The 15,936-nt window shown below is 44.3% G+C and overlaps 1 non-coding gene and 14 pseudogenes across 1 annotated transcript; all 15 read right to left on the minus strand.

The window, feature by feature from the left end:
• Positions 1–568: 568 nt before the first annotated feature.
• On the minus strand, positions 569–687 carry LOC137112046 (5S ribosomal RNA; annotated as a pseudogene).
• Positions 688–1,544: 857 nt separating this feature from the next.
• LOC137111844 (5S ribosomal RNA) lies at positions 1,545–1,663 on the minus strand (annotated as a pseudogene).
• A 251-nt stretch (positions 1,664–1,914) lies between these two features.
• LOC137112092 (5S ribosomal RNA) lies at positions 1,915–2,033 on the minus strand (annotated as a pseudogene).
• An 857-nt stretch (positions 2,034–2,890) lies between these two features.
• Positions 2,891–3,009, minus strand: LOC137111811 (5S ribosomal RNA). The gene has a single exon (XR_010912341.1). It is a non-coding gene; the product is annotated as a 5S ribosomal RNA (ribosomal RNA).
• A 251-nt stretch (positions 3,010–3,260) lies between these two features.
• Positions 3,261–3,369, minus strand: LOC137111704 (5S ribosomal RNA; annotated as a pseudogene).
• Positions 3,370–4,226: 857 nt separating this feature from the next.
• On the minus strand, positions 4,227–4,345 carry LOC137111845 (5S ribosomal RNA; annotated as a pseudogene).
• An 857-nt stretch (positions 4,346–5,202) lies between these two features.
• Positions 5,203–5,321, minus strand: LOC137111847 (5S ribosomal RNA; annotated as a pseudogene).
• A 251-nt stretch (positions 5,322–5,572) lies between these two features.
• LOC137111605 (5S ribosomal RNA) lies at positions 5,573–5,701 on the minus strand (annotated as a pseudogene).
• Positions 5,702–6,558: 857 nt separating this feature from the next.
• LOC137111848 (5S ribosomal RNA) lies at positions 6,559–6,677 on the minus strand (annotated as a pseudogene).
• Positions 6,678–6,928: 251 nt separating this feature from the next.
• On the minus strand, positions 6,929–7,047 carry LOC137112093 (5S ribosomal RNA; annotated as a pseudogene).
• Positions 7,048–7,904: 857 nt separating this feature from the next.
• LOC137111656 (5S ribosomal RNA) lies at positions 7,905–8,023 on the minus strand (annotated as a pseudogene).
• Positions 8,024–8,880: 857 nt separating this feature from the next.
• On the minus strand, positions 8,881–8,999 carry LOC137111981 (5S ribosomal RNA; annotated as a pseudogene).
• An 857-nt stretch (positions 9,000–9,856) lies between these two features.
• LOC137111849 (5S ribosomal RNA) lies at positions 9,857–9,975 on the minus strand (annotated as a pseudogene).
• Positions 9,976–10,832: 857 nt separating this feature from the next.
• Positions 10,833–10,951, minus strand: LOC137111680 (5S ribosomal RNA; annotated as a pseudogene).
• An 857-nt stretch (positions 10,952–11,808) lies between these two features.
• LOC137111626 (5S ribosomal RNA) lies at positions 11,809–11,927 on the minus strand (annotated as a pseudogene).
• Between the last annotated feature and the right edge of the window lie 4,009 nt (positions 11,928–15,936).

A 15,936-nucleotide genomic window follows, 5' to 3' on the forward strand; every position in this document is an offset into this window, starting at 1 on the left:
AACACAATAAACAAAATAAGCCATTTCCCACAGAAAGTGCTAGCTAGCCTGATAGAAATAAACAAACCAAAAGACAGTCGCTAACCCTAACTCCCTAATGTGAAAACAGTCCAAAGAAAATGGCAGTTCACCCCTACAGATTTAATACTATTTACAAAATATACAATTTATAAACAAAACCACGGCACAAAGCCTAACAATTCAAAAATGCTAAATAAGGTTTGGAAACCAAGAACAGCAAACAGGTGCTGATGCCAGAAAGAGCCTCGCTAGCTGTTGGGAACCGTACTTTTAAAACTCCAGGAAGTGTAGGATGGACCAATCAGCTTCCTGTACTGCCCCCCAATCCGGCCAATCAGGCAGGGCACCTATAAGAACAAGAAAATAAAAACAACACATATGGCCAGGACCGTAACATGGTCTACTAGTAATGAAGCACGATGGTTGGCAAACCAATAAAGTAGCAAAACAGCAATGAAAGAACAAAATTTGATGAAAATATAGAACAATTTCTATGAATAAATAGGCAGTAACACCAGCTTGTGCTGCCCGTAAACCCAAGCAAAAAAGCTTACAGCACCTGGTATTCCCAGGCGGTCTTCCTACCAAGTACTAACCAGGCCCGGCCCTATTTGGCTGCCGAGATCGGACGAGATCGGGCGCTTAGAGAGCGGTGTGGCCGTAAGCTGCATTTGACATCATCAACAGCTCTTAAAAACGCTAGAGAAGCAGAATGCATGACACTTGCTAAGAAGAAGATAAATGTGGCAAAGTACAAAGTACTATAACTGTACTGGTCTGTTACGCCCTTGTCTAGGGGGTCAGGGTGCAACATACAAAGATAAATTAGCATGTTCCCTCTCCGATCCCCAAACCAAAATCCAGGATCGAGATGTTCCAACAGAATGATATTTATTTTAAACGAAAGAAAGTGTCAAACAAAACATGACACTACAACTCAGGGCGAACCAAGGCCAACATAATAAACAAAATAAGCCATTTCCCACAGAAAGTGCTAGCTAGCCTGATAGAAATAAACAAACCAAAAGACAGTCGCTAACCCTAACTCCCTAATGTGAAAACAGTCCAAAGAAAATGGCAGTTCACCCCTACAGATTTAATACTATTTACAAAATATACAATTTATAAACAAAACCACGGCACAAAACCTAACAATTCAAAAATGCTAAATAAGGTTTGGAAACCAAGAACAGCAAACAGGTGCTGATGCCAGAAAGAGCCTCGCTAGCTGTTGGGAACCGTACTTTTAAAACTCCAGGAAGTGTAGGATGGACCAATCAGCTTCCTGTACTGCCCCCCAATCCGGCCAATCAGGCAGGGCACCTATAAGAACAAGAAAATAAAAACAACACATATGGCCAGGACCGTAACATGGTCTACTAGTAATGAAGCACGATGGTTGGCAAACCAATAAAGTAGCAAAACAGCAATGAAAGAACAAAATTTGATGAAAATATAGAACAATTTCTATGAATAAATAGGCAGTAACACCAGCTTGTGCGGCCCGTAAACCCAAGCAAAAAAGCTTACAGCACCTGGTATTCCCAGGCGGTCTTCCTACCAAGTACTAACCAGGCCCGGCTCTATTTGGCTGCCGAGATCGGACGAGATCGGGCGCTTAGAGAGCGGTGTGGCCGTAAGCTGCATTTGACATCATCAACAGCTCTTAAAAACGCTGGAGAAGCAGAATGCATGACACTTGCTAAGAAGAAGATAAATGTGGCAAAGTACTAAAACGGTACTGGTCTAGGAGTAAAGAAGCACGATGGTTGATAAACCAATAAAGTAGCAAAACAGCAATGAAAGAACAAAATTTCATGAAAATATAGAACAATTTCTATGAATAAATCGGCAGTAACACCAGGCTGTGCTGCCCGTAAACCCAAGCAAAAAAGCTTACAGCACCTGGTATTCCTAGGCGGTCTTCCTACCAAGTACTAACCAGGCCCGGCTCTATTTGGCTGCCGAGATCGGACGAGATCGGGCGCTTAGAGAGCGGTGTGGCCGTAAGCTGCATTTGACATCATCAACAGCTCTTAAAAACGCTGGAGAAGCAGAATGCATGACACTTGCTAAGAAGAAGATAAATGTGGCAAAGTACAAAGTACTATAACTGTACTGGTCTGTTACGCCCCTGTCTAGGGGGTCAGGGTGCAACATACAAAGATAAATTAGCATGTTCCCTCTCCGATCCCCAAACCAAAATCCAGGATCGAGATGTTCCAACAGAATGATATTTATTTTAAACGAAAGAAAGTGTCAAACAAAACATGACACTACAACTCAGGGCGAACCAAGGCCAACACAATAAACAAAATAAGCCATTTCCCACAGAAAGTGCTAGCTAGCCTGATAGAAATAAACAAACCAAAAGACAGTCGCTAACCCTAACTCCCTAATGTGAAAACAGTCCAAAGAAAATGGCAGTTCACCCCTACAGATTTAATACTATTTACAAAATATACAATTTATAAACAAAACCACGGCACAAAACCTAACAATTCAAAAATGCTAAATAAGGTTTGGAAACCAAGAACAGCAAACAGGTGCTGATGCCAGAAAGAGCCTCGCTAGCTGTTGGGAACCGTACTTTTAAAACTCCAGGAAGTGTAGGATGGACCAATCAGCTTCCTGTACTGCCCCCCAATCCGGCCAATCAGGCAGGGCACCTATAAGAACAAGAAAATAAAAACAACACATATGGCCAGGACCGTAACATGGTCTACTAGTAATGAAGCACGATGGTTGGCAAACCAATAAAGTAGCAAAACAGCAATGAAAGAACAAAATTTGATGAAAATATAGAACAATTTCTATGAATAAATAGGCAGTAACACCAGCTTGTGCTGCCCGTAAACCCAAGCAAAAAAGCTTACAGCACCTGGTATTCCCAGGCGGTCTTCCTACCAAGTACTAACCAGGCCCGGCTCTATTTGGCTGCCGAGATCGGACGAGATCGGGTGCTTAGAGAGCGGTGTGGCCGTAAGCTGCATTTGACATCATCAACAGCTCTTAAAAACGCTGGAGAAGCAGAATGCATGACACTTGCTAAGAAGAAGATAAATGTGGCAAAGTACTAAAACGGTACTGGTCTAGTAGTAAAGAAGCACGATGGTTGACAAACCAATAAAGTAGCAAAACAGCAATGAAAGAACAAAATTTCATGAAAATATAGAACAATTTCTATGAATAAATCGGCAGTAACACCAGGCTGTGCTGCCCGTAAACCCAAGCAAAAAAGCTTACAGCACCTGGTATTCCTAGGCGGTCTTCCTACCAAGTACTAACCAGGCCCGGCTCTATTTGGCTGCCGAGATCGGGCGCTTAGAGAGCGGTGTGGCCGTAAGCTGCATTTGACATCATCAACAGCTCTTAAAAACGCTGGAGAAGCAGAATGCATGACACTTGCTAAGATGAAGATAAATGTGGCAAAGTACAAAGTACTATAACTGTACTGGTCTGTTACGCCCCTGTCTAGGGGGTCAGGGTGCAACATACAAAGATAAATTAGCATGTTCCCTCTCCGATCCCCAAACCAAAATCCAGGATCGAGATGTTCCAACAGAATGATATTTATTTTAAACGAAAGAAAGTGTCAAACAAAACATGACACTACAACTCAGGGCTAACCAAGGCCAACATAATAAACAAAATAAGCCATTTCCCACAGAAAGTGCTAGCTAGCCTGATAGAAATAAACAAACCAAAAGAAAATCGCTAACCCTAACTCCCTAATGTGAAAACAGTCCAAAGAAAATGGCAGTTCACCCCTACAGATTTAATACTATTTACAAAATATACAATTTATAAACAAAACCACGGCACAAAACCTAACAATTCAAAAATGCTAAATAAGGTTTGGAAACCAAGAACAGCAAACAGGTGCTGATGCCAGAAAGAGCCTCGCTAGCTGTTGGGAACCGTACTTTTAAAACTCCAGGAAGTGTAGGATGGACCAATCAGCTTCCTGTACTGCCCCCCAATCCGGCCAATCAGGCAGGGCACCTATAAGAACAACAAAATAAAAACAACACATATGGCCAGGACCGGAACATGGTCTACTAGTAATGAAGCACGATGGTTGACAAACCAATAAAGTAGCAAAACAGCAATGAAAGAACAAAATTTGATGAAAATATAGAACAATTTCTATGAATAAATAGGCAGTAACACCAGCTTGTGCTGCCCGTAAACCCAAGCAAAAAAGCTTACAGCACCTGGTATTCCCAGGCGGTCTTCCTACCAAGTACTAACCAGGCCCGGCTCTATTTGGCTGCCGAGATCGGACGAGATCGGGCGCTTAGAGAGCGGTGTGGCCGTAAGCTGCATTTGACATCATCAACAGCTCTTAAAAACGCTGGAGAAGCAGAATGCATGACACTTGCTAAGAAGAAGATAAATGTGGCAAAGTACAAAGTACTATAACTGTACTGGTCTGTTACGCCCCTGTCTAGGGGGTCAGGGTGCAACATACAAAGATAAATTAGCATGTTCCCTCTCCGATCCCCAAACCAAAATCCAGGATCGAGATGTTCCAACAGAATGATATTTATTTTAAACGAAAGAAAGTGTCAAACAAAACATGACACTACAACTCAGGGCGAACCAAGGCCAACATAATAAACAAAATAAGCCATTTCCCACAGAAAGTGCTAGCTAGCCTGATAGAAATAAACAAACCAAAAGACAGTCGCTAACCCTAACTCCCTAATGTGAAAACAGTCCAAAGAAAATGGCAGTTCACCCCTACAGATTTAATACTATTTACAAAATATACAATTTATAAACAAAACCACGGCACAAAACCTAACAATTCAAAAATGCTAAATAAGGTTTGGAAACCAAGAACAGCAAACAGGTGCTGATGCCAGAAAGAGCCTCGCTAGCTGTTGGGAACGGTACCTTTAAAACTCCAGGAAGTGTAGGATGGACCAATCAGCTTCCTGTACTGCCCTCCAATCCGGCCAATCAGGCAGGGCACCTATAAGAACAAGAAAATAAAAACAACACATATGGCCAGGACCGTAACATGGTCTACTAGTAATGAAGCACGATGGTTGGCAAACCAATAAAGTAGCAAAACAGCAATGAAAGAACAAAATTTGATGAAAATATAGAACAATTTCTATGAATAAATAGGCAGTAACACCAGCTTGTGCTGCCCGTAAACCCAAGCAAAAAAGCTTACAGCACCTGGTATTCCCAGGCGGTCTTCCTACCAAGTACTAACCAGGCCCGGCTCTATTTGGCTGCCGAGATCGGACGAGATCGGGCGCTTAGAGAGCGGTGTGGCCGTAAGCTGCATTTGACATCATCAACAGCTCTTAAAAACGCTGGAGAAGCAGAATGCATGACACTTGCTAAGAAGAAGATAAATGTGGCAAAGTACTAAAACGGTACTGGTCTAGTAGTAAAGAAGCACGATGGTTGACAAACCAATAAAGTAGCAAAACAGCAATGAAAGAACAAAATTTCATGAAAATATAGAACAATTTCTATGAATAAATCGGCAGTAACACCAGGCTGTGCTGCCCGTAAACCCAAGCAAAAAAGCTTACAGCACCTGGTATTCCTAGGCGGTCTTCCTACCAAGTACTAACCAGGCCCGGCTCTATTTGGCTGCCGAGATCGGACGAGATCGGGCGAGATCGGGCGCTTAGAGAGCGGTGTGGCCGTAAGCTGCATTTGACATCATCAACAGCTCTTAAAAACGCTGGAGAAGCAGAATGCATGACACTTGCTAAGATGAAGATAAATGTGGCAAAGTACAAAGTACTATAACTGTACTGGTCTGTTACGCCCCTGTCTAGGGGGTCAGGGTGCAACATACAAAGATAAATTAGCATGTTCCCTCTCCGATCCCCAAACCAAAATCCAGGATCGAGATGTTCCAACAGAATGATATTTATTTTAAACGAAAGAAAGTGTCAAACAAAACATGACACTACAACTCAGGGCGAACCAAGGCCAACATAATAAACAAAATAAGCCATTTCCCACAGAAAGTGCTAGCTAGCCTGATAGAAATAAACAAACCAAAAGACAGTCGCTAACCCTAACTCCCTAATGTGAAAACAGTCCAAAGAAAATGGCAGTTCACCCCTACAGATTTAATACTATTTACAAAATATACAATTTATAAACAAAACCACGGCACAAAACCTAACAATTCAAAAATGCTAAATAAGGTTTGGAAACCAAGAACAGCAAACAGGTGCTGATGCCAGAAAGAGCCTCGCTAGCTGTTGGGAACCGTACTTTTAAAACTCCAGGAAGTGTAGGATGGACCAATCAGCTTCCTGTACTGCCCTCCAATCCGGCCAATCAGGCAGGGCACCTATAAGAACAAGAAAATAAAAACAACACATATGGCCAGGACCGTAACATGGTCTACTAGTAATGAAGCACGATGGTTGGCAAACCAATAAAGTAGCAAAACAGCAATGAAAGAACAAAATTTGATGAAAATATAGAACAATTTCTATGAATAAATAGGCAGTAACACCAGCTTGTGCTGCCCGTAAACCCAAGCAAAAAAGCTTACAGCACCTGGTATTCCCAGGCGGTCTTCCTACCAAGTACTAACCAGGCCCGGCTCTATTTGGCTGCCGAGATCGGACGAGATCGGGCGCTTAGAGAGCGGTGTGGCCGTAAGCTGCATTTGACATCATCAACAGCTCTTAAAAACGCTGGAGAAGCAGAATGCATGACACTTGCTAAGAAGAAGATAAATGTGGCAAAGTACTAAAACGGTACTGGTCTAGTAGTAAAGAAGCACGATGGTTGACAAACCAATAAAGTAGCAAAACAGCAATGAAAGAACAAAATTTCATGAAAATATAGAACAATTTCTATGAATAAATCGGCAGTAACACCAGGCTGTGCTGCCCGTAAACCCAAGCAAAAAAGCTTACAGCACCTGGTATTCCTAGGCGGTCTTCCTACCAAGTACTAACCAGGCCCGGCTCTATTTGGCTGCCGAGATCGGACGAGATCGGGCGCTTAGAGAGCGGTGTGGCCGTAAGCTGCATTTGACATCATCAACAGCTCTTAAAAACGCTGGAGAAGCAGAATGCATGACACTTGCTAAGAAGAAGATAAATGTGGCAAAGTACAAAGTACTATAACTGTACTGGTCTGTTACGCCCCTGTCTAGGGGGTCAGGGTGCAACATACAAAGATAAATTAGCATGTTCCCTCTCCGATCCCCAAACCAAAATCCAGGATCGAGATGTTCCAACAGAATGATATTTATTTTAAACGAAAGAAAGTGTCAAACAAAACATGACACTACAACTCAGGGCGAACCAAGGCCAACATAATAAACAAAATAAGCCATTTCCCACAGAAAGTGCTAGCTAGCCTGATAGAAATAAACAAACCAAAAGACAGTCGCTAACCCTAACTCCCTAATGTGAAAACAGTCCAAAGAAAATGGCAGTCCACCCCTACAGATTTAATACTATTTACAAAATATACAATTTATAAACAAAACCACGGCACAAAACCTAACAATTCAAAAATGCTAAATAAGGTTTGGAAACCAAGAACAGCAAACAGGTGCTGATGCCAGAAAGAGCCTCGCTAGCTGTTGGGAACCGTACTTTTAAAACTCCAGGAAGTGTAGGATGGACCAATCAGCTTCCTGTACTGCCCCCCAATCCGGCCAATCAGGCAGGGCACTTATAAGAACAAGAAAATAAAAACAACACATATGGCCAGGACCGTAACATGGTCTACTAGTAATGAAGCACGATGGTTGGCAAACCAATAAAGTAGCAAAACAGCAATGAAAGAACAAAATTTGATGAAAATATAGAACAATTTCTATGAATAAATAGGCAGTAACACCAGCTTGTGCTGCCCGTAAACCCAAGCAAAGAAGCTTACAGCACGTGGTATTCCCAGGCGGTCTTCCTACCAAGTACTAACAAGGCCCGGCCCTATTTGGCTGCCGAGATCGGTCGGGATCGGGCGCTTAGAGAGCGGTGTGGCCGTAAGCTGCATTTGACATCATCAACAGCTCTTAAAAACGCTAGAGAAGCAGAATGCATGACACTTGCTAAGAAGAAGATAAATGTGGCAAAGTACAAAGTACTATAACTGTACTGGTCTGTTACGCCCCTGTCTAGGGGGTCAGGGTGAAACATACAAAGATAAATTAGCATGTTCCCTCTCCGATCCCCAAACCAAAATCCAGGATCGAGATGTTCCAACAGAATGATATTTATATTAAACGAAAGAAAGTGTCAAACAAAACATGACACTACAACTCAGGGCGAACCAAGGCCAACATAATAAACAAAATAAGCCATTTCCCACAGAAAGTGCTAGCTAGCCTGATAGAAATAAACAATCCAAAAGACAGTCGCTAACCCTAACTCCCTAATGTGAAAACAGTCCAAAGAAAATGGCAGTTCACCCCTACAGATTTAATACTATTTACAAAATATACAATTTATAAACAAAACCACGGCACAAAACCTAACAATTCAAAAATGCTAAATAAGGTTTAGAAAGCAAGAACAGCAAACAGGTGCTGCTGCCAGAAAGAGCCTCGCTAGCTGTTGGGAACCGTACTTTTAAAACTCCAGGAAGTGTAGGATGGACCAATCAGCTTCCTGTACTTCCCCCAAATCCGGCCAATCAGGCAGGGCACCTATAAGAACAACAAAATAAAAACAACACATATGGCCAGGACCATAACATGGTCTACTAGTTATGAAGCACGATGGTTGACAAACCAATAAAGTAGCAAAACAGCAATGAAAGAACAAAATTTGATGAAAATATAGAACAATTTCTATGAATAAATAGGCAGTAACACCAGCTTGTGCTGCCCGTAAACCCAAGCAAAAAAGCTTACAGCACCTGGTATTCCCAGGCGGTCTTCCTACCAAGTACTAACCAGGCCCGGCTCTATTTGGCTGCCGAGATCGGACGAGATCGGGCGCTTAGAGAGCGGTTTGGCCGTAAGCTCCATTTGACATCATCAACAGCTCTTAAAAACGCTGGAGAAGCAGAATGCATGACACTTGCTAAGATGGAGATAAATGTGGCAAAGTACAAAGTACTATAACTGTACTGGTCTGTTACGCCCCTGTCTAGGGGGTCAGGGTGCAACATACAAAGATAAATTAGCATGTTCCCTCTCCGATCCCCAAACCAAAATCCAGGATCGAGATGTTCCAACAGAATGATATTTATTTTAAACGAAAGAAAGTGTCAAACAAAACATGACACTACAACTCAGGGCGAACCAAGGCCAACATAATAAACAAAATAAGCCATTTCCCACAGAAAGTGCTAGCTAGCCTGATAGAAATAAACAAACCAAAAGACAGTCGCTAACCCTAACTCCCTAATGTGAAAACAGTCCAAAGAAAATGGCAGTTCACCCCTACAGATTTAATACTATTTACAAAATATACAATTTATAAACAAAACCACGGCACAAAACCTAACAATTCAAAAATGCTAAATAAGGTTTGGAAACCAAGAACAGCAAACAGGTGCTGATGCCAGAAAGAGCCTCGCTAGCTGTTGGGAACCGTACTTTTAAAACTCCAGGAAGTGTAGGATGGACCAATCAGCTTCCTGTACTGCCCCCCAATCCGGCCAATCAGGCAGGGCACCTATAAGAACAACAAAATAAAAACAACACATATGGCCAGGACCGGAACATGGTCTACTAGTAATGAAGCACGATGGTTGACAAACCAATAAAGTAGCAAAACAGCAATGAAAGAACAAAATTTGATGAAAATATAGAACAATTTCTATGAATAAATAGGCAGTAAAACCAGCTTGTGCTGCCCGTAAACCCAAGCAAAAAAGCTTACAGCACCTGGTATTCCCAGGCGGTCTTCCTACCAAGTACTAACCAGGCCCGGCTCTATTTGGCTGCCGAGATCGGACGAGATCGGGCGCTTAGAGAGCGGTGTGGCCGTAAGCTGCATTTGACATCATCAACAGCTCTTAAAAACGCTGGAGAAGCAGAATGCATGACACTTGCTAAGAAGAAGATAAATGTGGCAAAGTACAAAGTACTATAACTGTACTGGTCTGTTACGCCCCTGTCTAGGGGGTCAGGGTGCAACATACAAAGATAAATTAGCATGTTCCCTCTCCGATCCCCAAACCAAAATCCAGGATCGAGATGTTCCAACAGAATGATATTTATTTTAAACGAAAGAAAGTGTCAAACAAAACATGACACTACAACTCAGGGCGAACCAAGGCCAACATAATAAACAAAATAAGCCATTTCCCACAGAAAGTGCTAGCTAGCCTGATAGAAATAAACAAACCAAAAGACAGTCGCTAACCCTAACTCCCTAATGTGAAAACAGTCCAAAGAAAATGGCAGTTCACCCCTACAGATTTAATACTATTTACAAAATATACAATTTATAAACAAAACCACGGCACAAAACCTAACAATTCAAAAATGCTAAATAAGGTTTGGAAACCAAGAACAGCAAACAGGTGCTGATGCCAGAAAGAGCCTCGCTAGCTGTTGGGAACCGTACTTTTAAAACTCCAGGAAGTGTAGGATGGACCAATCAGCTTCCTGTACTGCCCCCCAATCCGGCCAATCAGGCAGGGCACCTATAAGAACAAGAAAATAAAAACAACACATATGGCCAGGACCGTAACATGGTCTACTAGTAATGAAGCACGATGGTTGGCAAACCAATAAAGTAGCAAAACAGCAATGAAAGAACAAAATTTGATGAAAATATAGAACAATTTCTATGAATAAATAGGCAGTAACACCAGCTTGTGCTGCCCGTAAACCCAAGCAAAGAAGCTTACAGCACGTGATATTCCCAGGCGGTCTTCCTACCAAGCACTAACAAGGCCCGGCCCTATTTGGCTGCCGAGATCAGATGGGATCGGGCGCTTAGAGAGCGGTGTGGCCGTAAGCTGCATTTGACATCATCAACAGCTCTTAAAAACGCTGGAGAAGCAGAATGCATGACACTTGCTAAGAAGAAGATAAATGTGGCAAAGTACAAAGTACTATAACTGTACTGGTCTGTTACGCCCCTGTCTAGGGGGTCAGGGTGCAACATACAAAGATAAATTAGCATGTTCCCTCTCCGATCCCCAAACCATAATCCAGGATCGAGATGTTCCAACAGAATGATATTTATTTTAAACGAAAGAAAGTGTCAAACAAAACATGACACTACAACTCAGGGCGAACCAAGGCCAACATAATAAACAAAATAAGCCATTTCCCACAGAAAGTGCTAGCTAGCCTGATAGAAATAAACAAACCAAAAGACAGTCGCTAACCCTAACTCCCTAATGTGAAAACAGTCCAAAGAAAATGGCAGTTCACCCCTACAGATTTAATACTATTTACAAAATATACAATTTATAAACAAAACCACGGCACAAAACCTAACAATTCAAAAATGCTAAATAAGGTTTGGAAACCAAGAACAGCAAACAGGTGCTGATGCCAGAAAGAGCCTCGCTAGCTGTTGGGAACCGTACTTTTAAAACTCCAGGAAGTGTAGGATGGACCAATCAGCTTCCTGTACTGCCCCCCAATCCGGCCAATCAGGCAGGGCACCTATAAGAACAAGAAAATAAAAACAACAAATATGGCCAGGACCGTAACATGGTCTACTAGTAATGAAGCACGATGGTTGGCAAACCAATAAAGTAGCAAAACAGCAATGAAAGAACAACATTTGATGAAAATATAGAACAATTTCTATGAATAAATAGGCAGTAACACCAGCTTGTGCTGCCCGTAAACCCAAGCAAAGAAGCTTACAGCACGTGGTATTCCCAGGCGGTCTTCCTACCAAGTACTAACAAGGCCCGGCCCTATTTGGCTGCCGAGATCGGACGGGATCGGGCGCTTAGAGAGCAGTGTGGCCGTAAGCTGCATTTGACATCATCAACAGCTCTTAAAAACGCTGGAGAAGCAGAATGCATGACACTTGCTAAGAAGAAGATAAATGTGGCAAAGTACAAAGTACTATAACTGTACTGGTCTGTTACGCCCCTGTCTAGGCTGTGGAACAAGATGGCGGCGCGGCAGTAGCTCGCAGCGGCCTCTCCGGATCCAACAAATGGTGTTTTTGCCGTATTTAGCCAGACCCTTTACAGTACATGGACACCACAGTCAGCTGTGTTCATGTTTACGACCGCCAGACATTGCTGCGGCACAGGGTTCATACATACAATAATCTGCACGAGGAAGTAATTGGTAACCTTCGCGACCTCGGCTTGCTACGACCCCAGCGACAAATACCAGGCCCCCAGCCCTCGGTGTCACCTGACGCCGGTGGCCAGGTGAGGGGACGTCGGAAGCGCTGCTCGAGGAAGCGGAAGCGCGGCAAGCGGGCGGGTGTCCGTGCTAGGCTAAATGCTAACCCTAGCCGGCCGGCTCTACCGTCCATTCTCCTCTCCAACGTCTGCTCCCTGGACAATAAACTAGACTAAATCCGACTCCAGCGGACCACGCGGCGAGAATTCAGAGACTGCTGCATCTTTGTTTTCACGGAGACGTGGCTCAGTGACAGAGTTCCGGAAGCCGCCATCCAGCTAGACGGGCTAACCGTGTTTCGCGCCGACAGAAACGCTGCTCTGTGCGGTAAGACTCGCGGTGGTGGCGTGTGTGTTTACATCAACACGGAGTGGTGCAAGAACTCTGTGCTTGTCTCACGTTTCTGCTCATCGCTAGTGGAGTTTGTGACTGTTAGATGCAGACCGTTCTATTTACCACGGGAATTCACCACTGTTTTCATTGTCGGAGTGTACATTCCCCCCAGCGCTAATGCTAAGGAGGCACTGTGTGAACTCTACGGTGCTATTAGCGACCTGCAGAACGCTCACCCCGACGGACTGTTTATTATTGCCGGAGATTTCAACCATGCGAATCTCAGGACTGTGCTCCCTAAACTTCATCAGCATGTGGACTTTGCAACGAGAGGAGGGAACACGCTGGATCTTGTTTACACAAACATCCCCGGCGCGTATCGTGCGGAGCCCCGCCCCCATCTCGGCTACTCAGACCACATCTCGGTTATGCTAATTCCAGCATACAGACCGCTCGTCAGACGCTCTAAACCGGTTCTGAAACAGGTGAAAACCTGGCCAGCAGGAGCTACTTCTGCTCTTCAAGACTGTTTTGAGTGCACTGACTGGGACATGTTTAGGGAGGCCGCAACCAACGGCGATTCCATCAACTTGGAGGAATACACGTCAACAGTAACCAGCTACATCAGCAAGTGCGTTGACGATGTGACCATCTCCAAGACCATCACTACACGCTCCAACAGGAAGCCGTGGATAAATGCCAATGTGTGGGCGCTGCTGAAACAAAGAGACGCTGCCTTCAGAACAGGGGACAAGACGGCCTTGAGAACAGCAAGGGCCAAACTGTCCCGTGCCATTAGAGAGGCAAAGCGCGCACACTCAAAGAAAATCCACGACCACTTCGAAGACAGCGGAGACACCCGGCGCATGTGGCAGGGCATCCATGCGATCACGAACTACAAGACAACTTCACCTGATTGTGACCGCGACGCCTCCCTCCCAGATGCGCTGAACCACTTCTACGCCCGGTTTGAGGCACAGAACAACGTGAAGGCGAGGAAGTCCACTCCACCTCCCAGTGACCAGGTGCTCTGTCTAACCACAGCTGAAGTGAGGAAAACTCTATGCAGAGTTAACCCACGGAAGTCTGCTGGACCAGACAACATTCCTGGCAGAGTGCTCAGGGAGTGCGCAGAACAGCTAGCGGATGTCTTCACAGACATCTTCAACATCTCCCTGAGCAGCAACGTTGTTCCTACGTGCCTCAAGGCAACGACCATCGTGCCTGTGCCTAAGAAGTCTACTGTCTCCTGCCTCAATGACTACCGTCCCGTCGCGCTCACACCCATCGTGATGAAGTGCTTCGAGAGGCTCGTCATGAGGCACATTAAGACCCAACTCCCAACCTCCCTGGACCCCATGCAGTTTGCGTATCGTCCAAATCGTTCCACGGACGATGCCATCTCCACGACCCTCCATCTGGCCCTCACCCACCTGGACAGTAAGGACTCATACGTACGAATGCTGTTCATTGACTTCAGCTCAGCATTCAACACAATCATCCCTCAGCACCTGACTGAGAAATTGAGCATACTGGGCCTGAACACCTCCCTCTGCAACTGGATTCTGGACTTCCTGACTGGGAGACCCCAGTCAGTCCGGATCGGGAACAACATCTCCAGCACCACCACACTGAGCACTGGAGCCCCTCAGGGCTGTGTGCTCAGCCCTCTGCTGTTCACTCTGCTGACGCACGACTGTGTAGCAATGCACAGCTCAAACCACATAGTCAAGTTTGCTGATGACACGACCGTGGTGGGTTTAATCAGCAAGAACGACGAGTCAGCCTACAGAGAGGAGGTGCAACGATTAACAGCCTGGTGTGGAGCAAACAACCTGTCTCTGAACGTTGACAAAACTAAAGAGATGGTTGTGGACTTCAGGAGAGCACAGGGTGACCATTCTCCATTGATCATCGATGGATCCTCAGTGGAGATAGTCAAGAGCACCAAATTCCTTGGTGTTCATCTGGCGGACAACCTCACCTGGTCAGTCAACACCAGCTCCATCACCAAGAAGGCCCAGCAGCGTCTCTACTTCCTGAGAAGGCTGAGGAAAGCCCATCTCCCTCCCCCCATCCTGACCATGTTCTACAGAGGGACCATTGAGAGCATCCTGAGCAGCTGCATCACTGCCTGGTTTGGGAACTGCACCGTCGCGGATCGCAAGACCCTACAGAGGATAGTGAGGACAGCTGAGAAGATCATCGGAGTCTCTCTGCCCTCTATCATGCACATTTACACCACACGCTGCATCCGCAAAGCCAACAGCATTGTGGACGACCGCACACACCCATCACACACACTCTTCACACTCCTGCCATCAGGAAAGAGGTTCCGAAGCATTCGAGCCACCACATCCAGACTATGCAACAGTTTTTTCCCACAAGCCATCAGGCTCCTCAACACACAGAACTGAAATAGAACTTAAACACACTGCAAACCGAACTCAGCACATTCTCATCACTCACTACTCATCTCATTCCACCACCACTTATTTATTATTTATTTACTTTTATCATTCTACATTTACTGCACTACACTGTTTACCTGCTGTTTTTTTTTGCACATTCCAATGCAATTGCACATTTTTTACATGCTGGACATTTAAATGCACTATACCGTTTACATGCTGCTATTTTTTTTAACACCCCTAGCACACTTAACTGAACTGTACTGTACTGTAAAATAGTATACAGTAGGTTTACTGGTCGGCACTGTCTTGGGTCTTGTGTCTTGTGTCCTGTCCTGTGTTACTTGTGTTGTCTGTCTACACTGTACGTCTGTACTGTTTTTTCGTCTGCACTGTTTGCACTTGGTTGCACTCGATGCACTTTATTATAACTTGTGTTGTTTGTAGCACCTTGGTTCTTGGAGGAACGTTATCTCGTTTCAACTGTGTACTGTGAACAACTGTGTATAGTAGAAATGATAATAAAAGCCACTTGACTTGACTAGGGGGTCAGGGTGCAACATACAAAGATAAATTAGCATGTTCCCTCTCCGATCCCCAAACCAAAATCCAGGATCGAGATGTTCCAACAGAATGATATTTATTTTAAACGAAAGAAAGTGTCAAACAAAACATGACACTACAACTCAGGGCGAACCAAGGCCAACATAATAAACAAAATAAGCCATTTCCCACAGAAAGTGCTAGCTAGCCTGATAGAAATAAACAAACCAAAAGACAGTCGCTAACCCTAACTCCCTAATGTGAAAACAAGAGAAAACAATCAAAAGAAAATGGCAGTCCACCCCTACAGATTTAATACTATTTACAAAATATACA

Source organism: Channa argus, unplaced genomic scaffold (genome assembly GCF_033026475.1).
Source record: "Channa argus isolate prfri unplaced genomic scaffold, Channa argus male v1.0 Contig011, whole genome shotgun sequence".
NCBI lineage: Eukaryota > Metazoa > Chordata > Actinopteri > Anabantiformes > Channidae > Channa > Channa argus.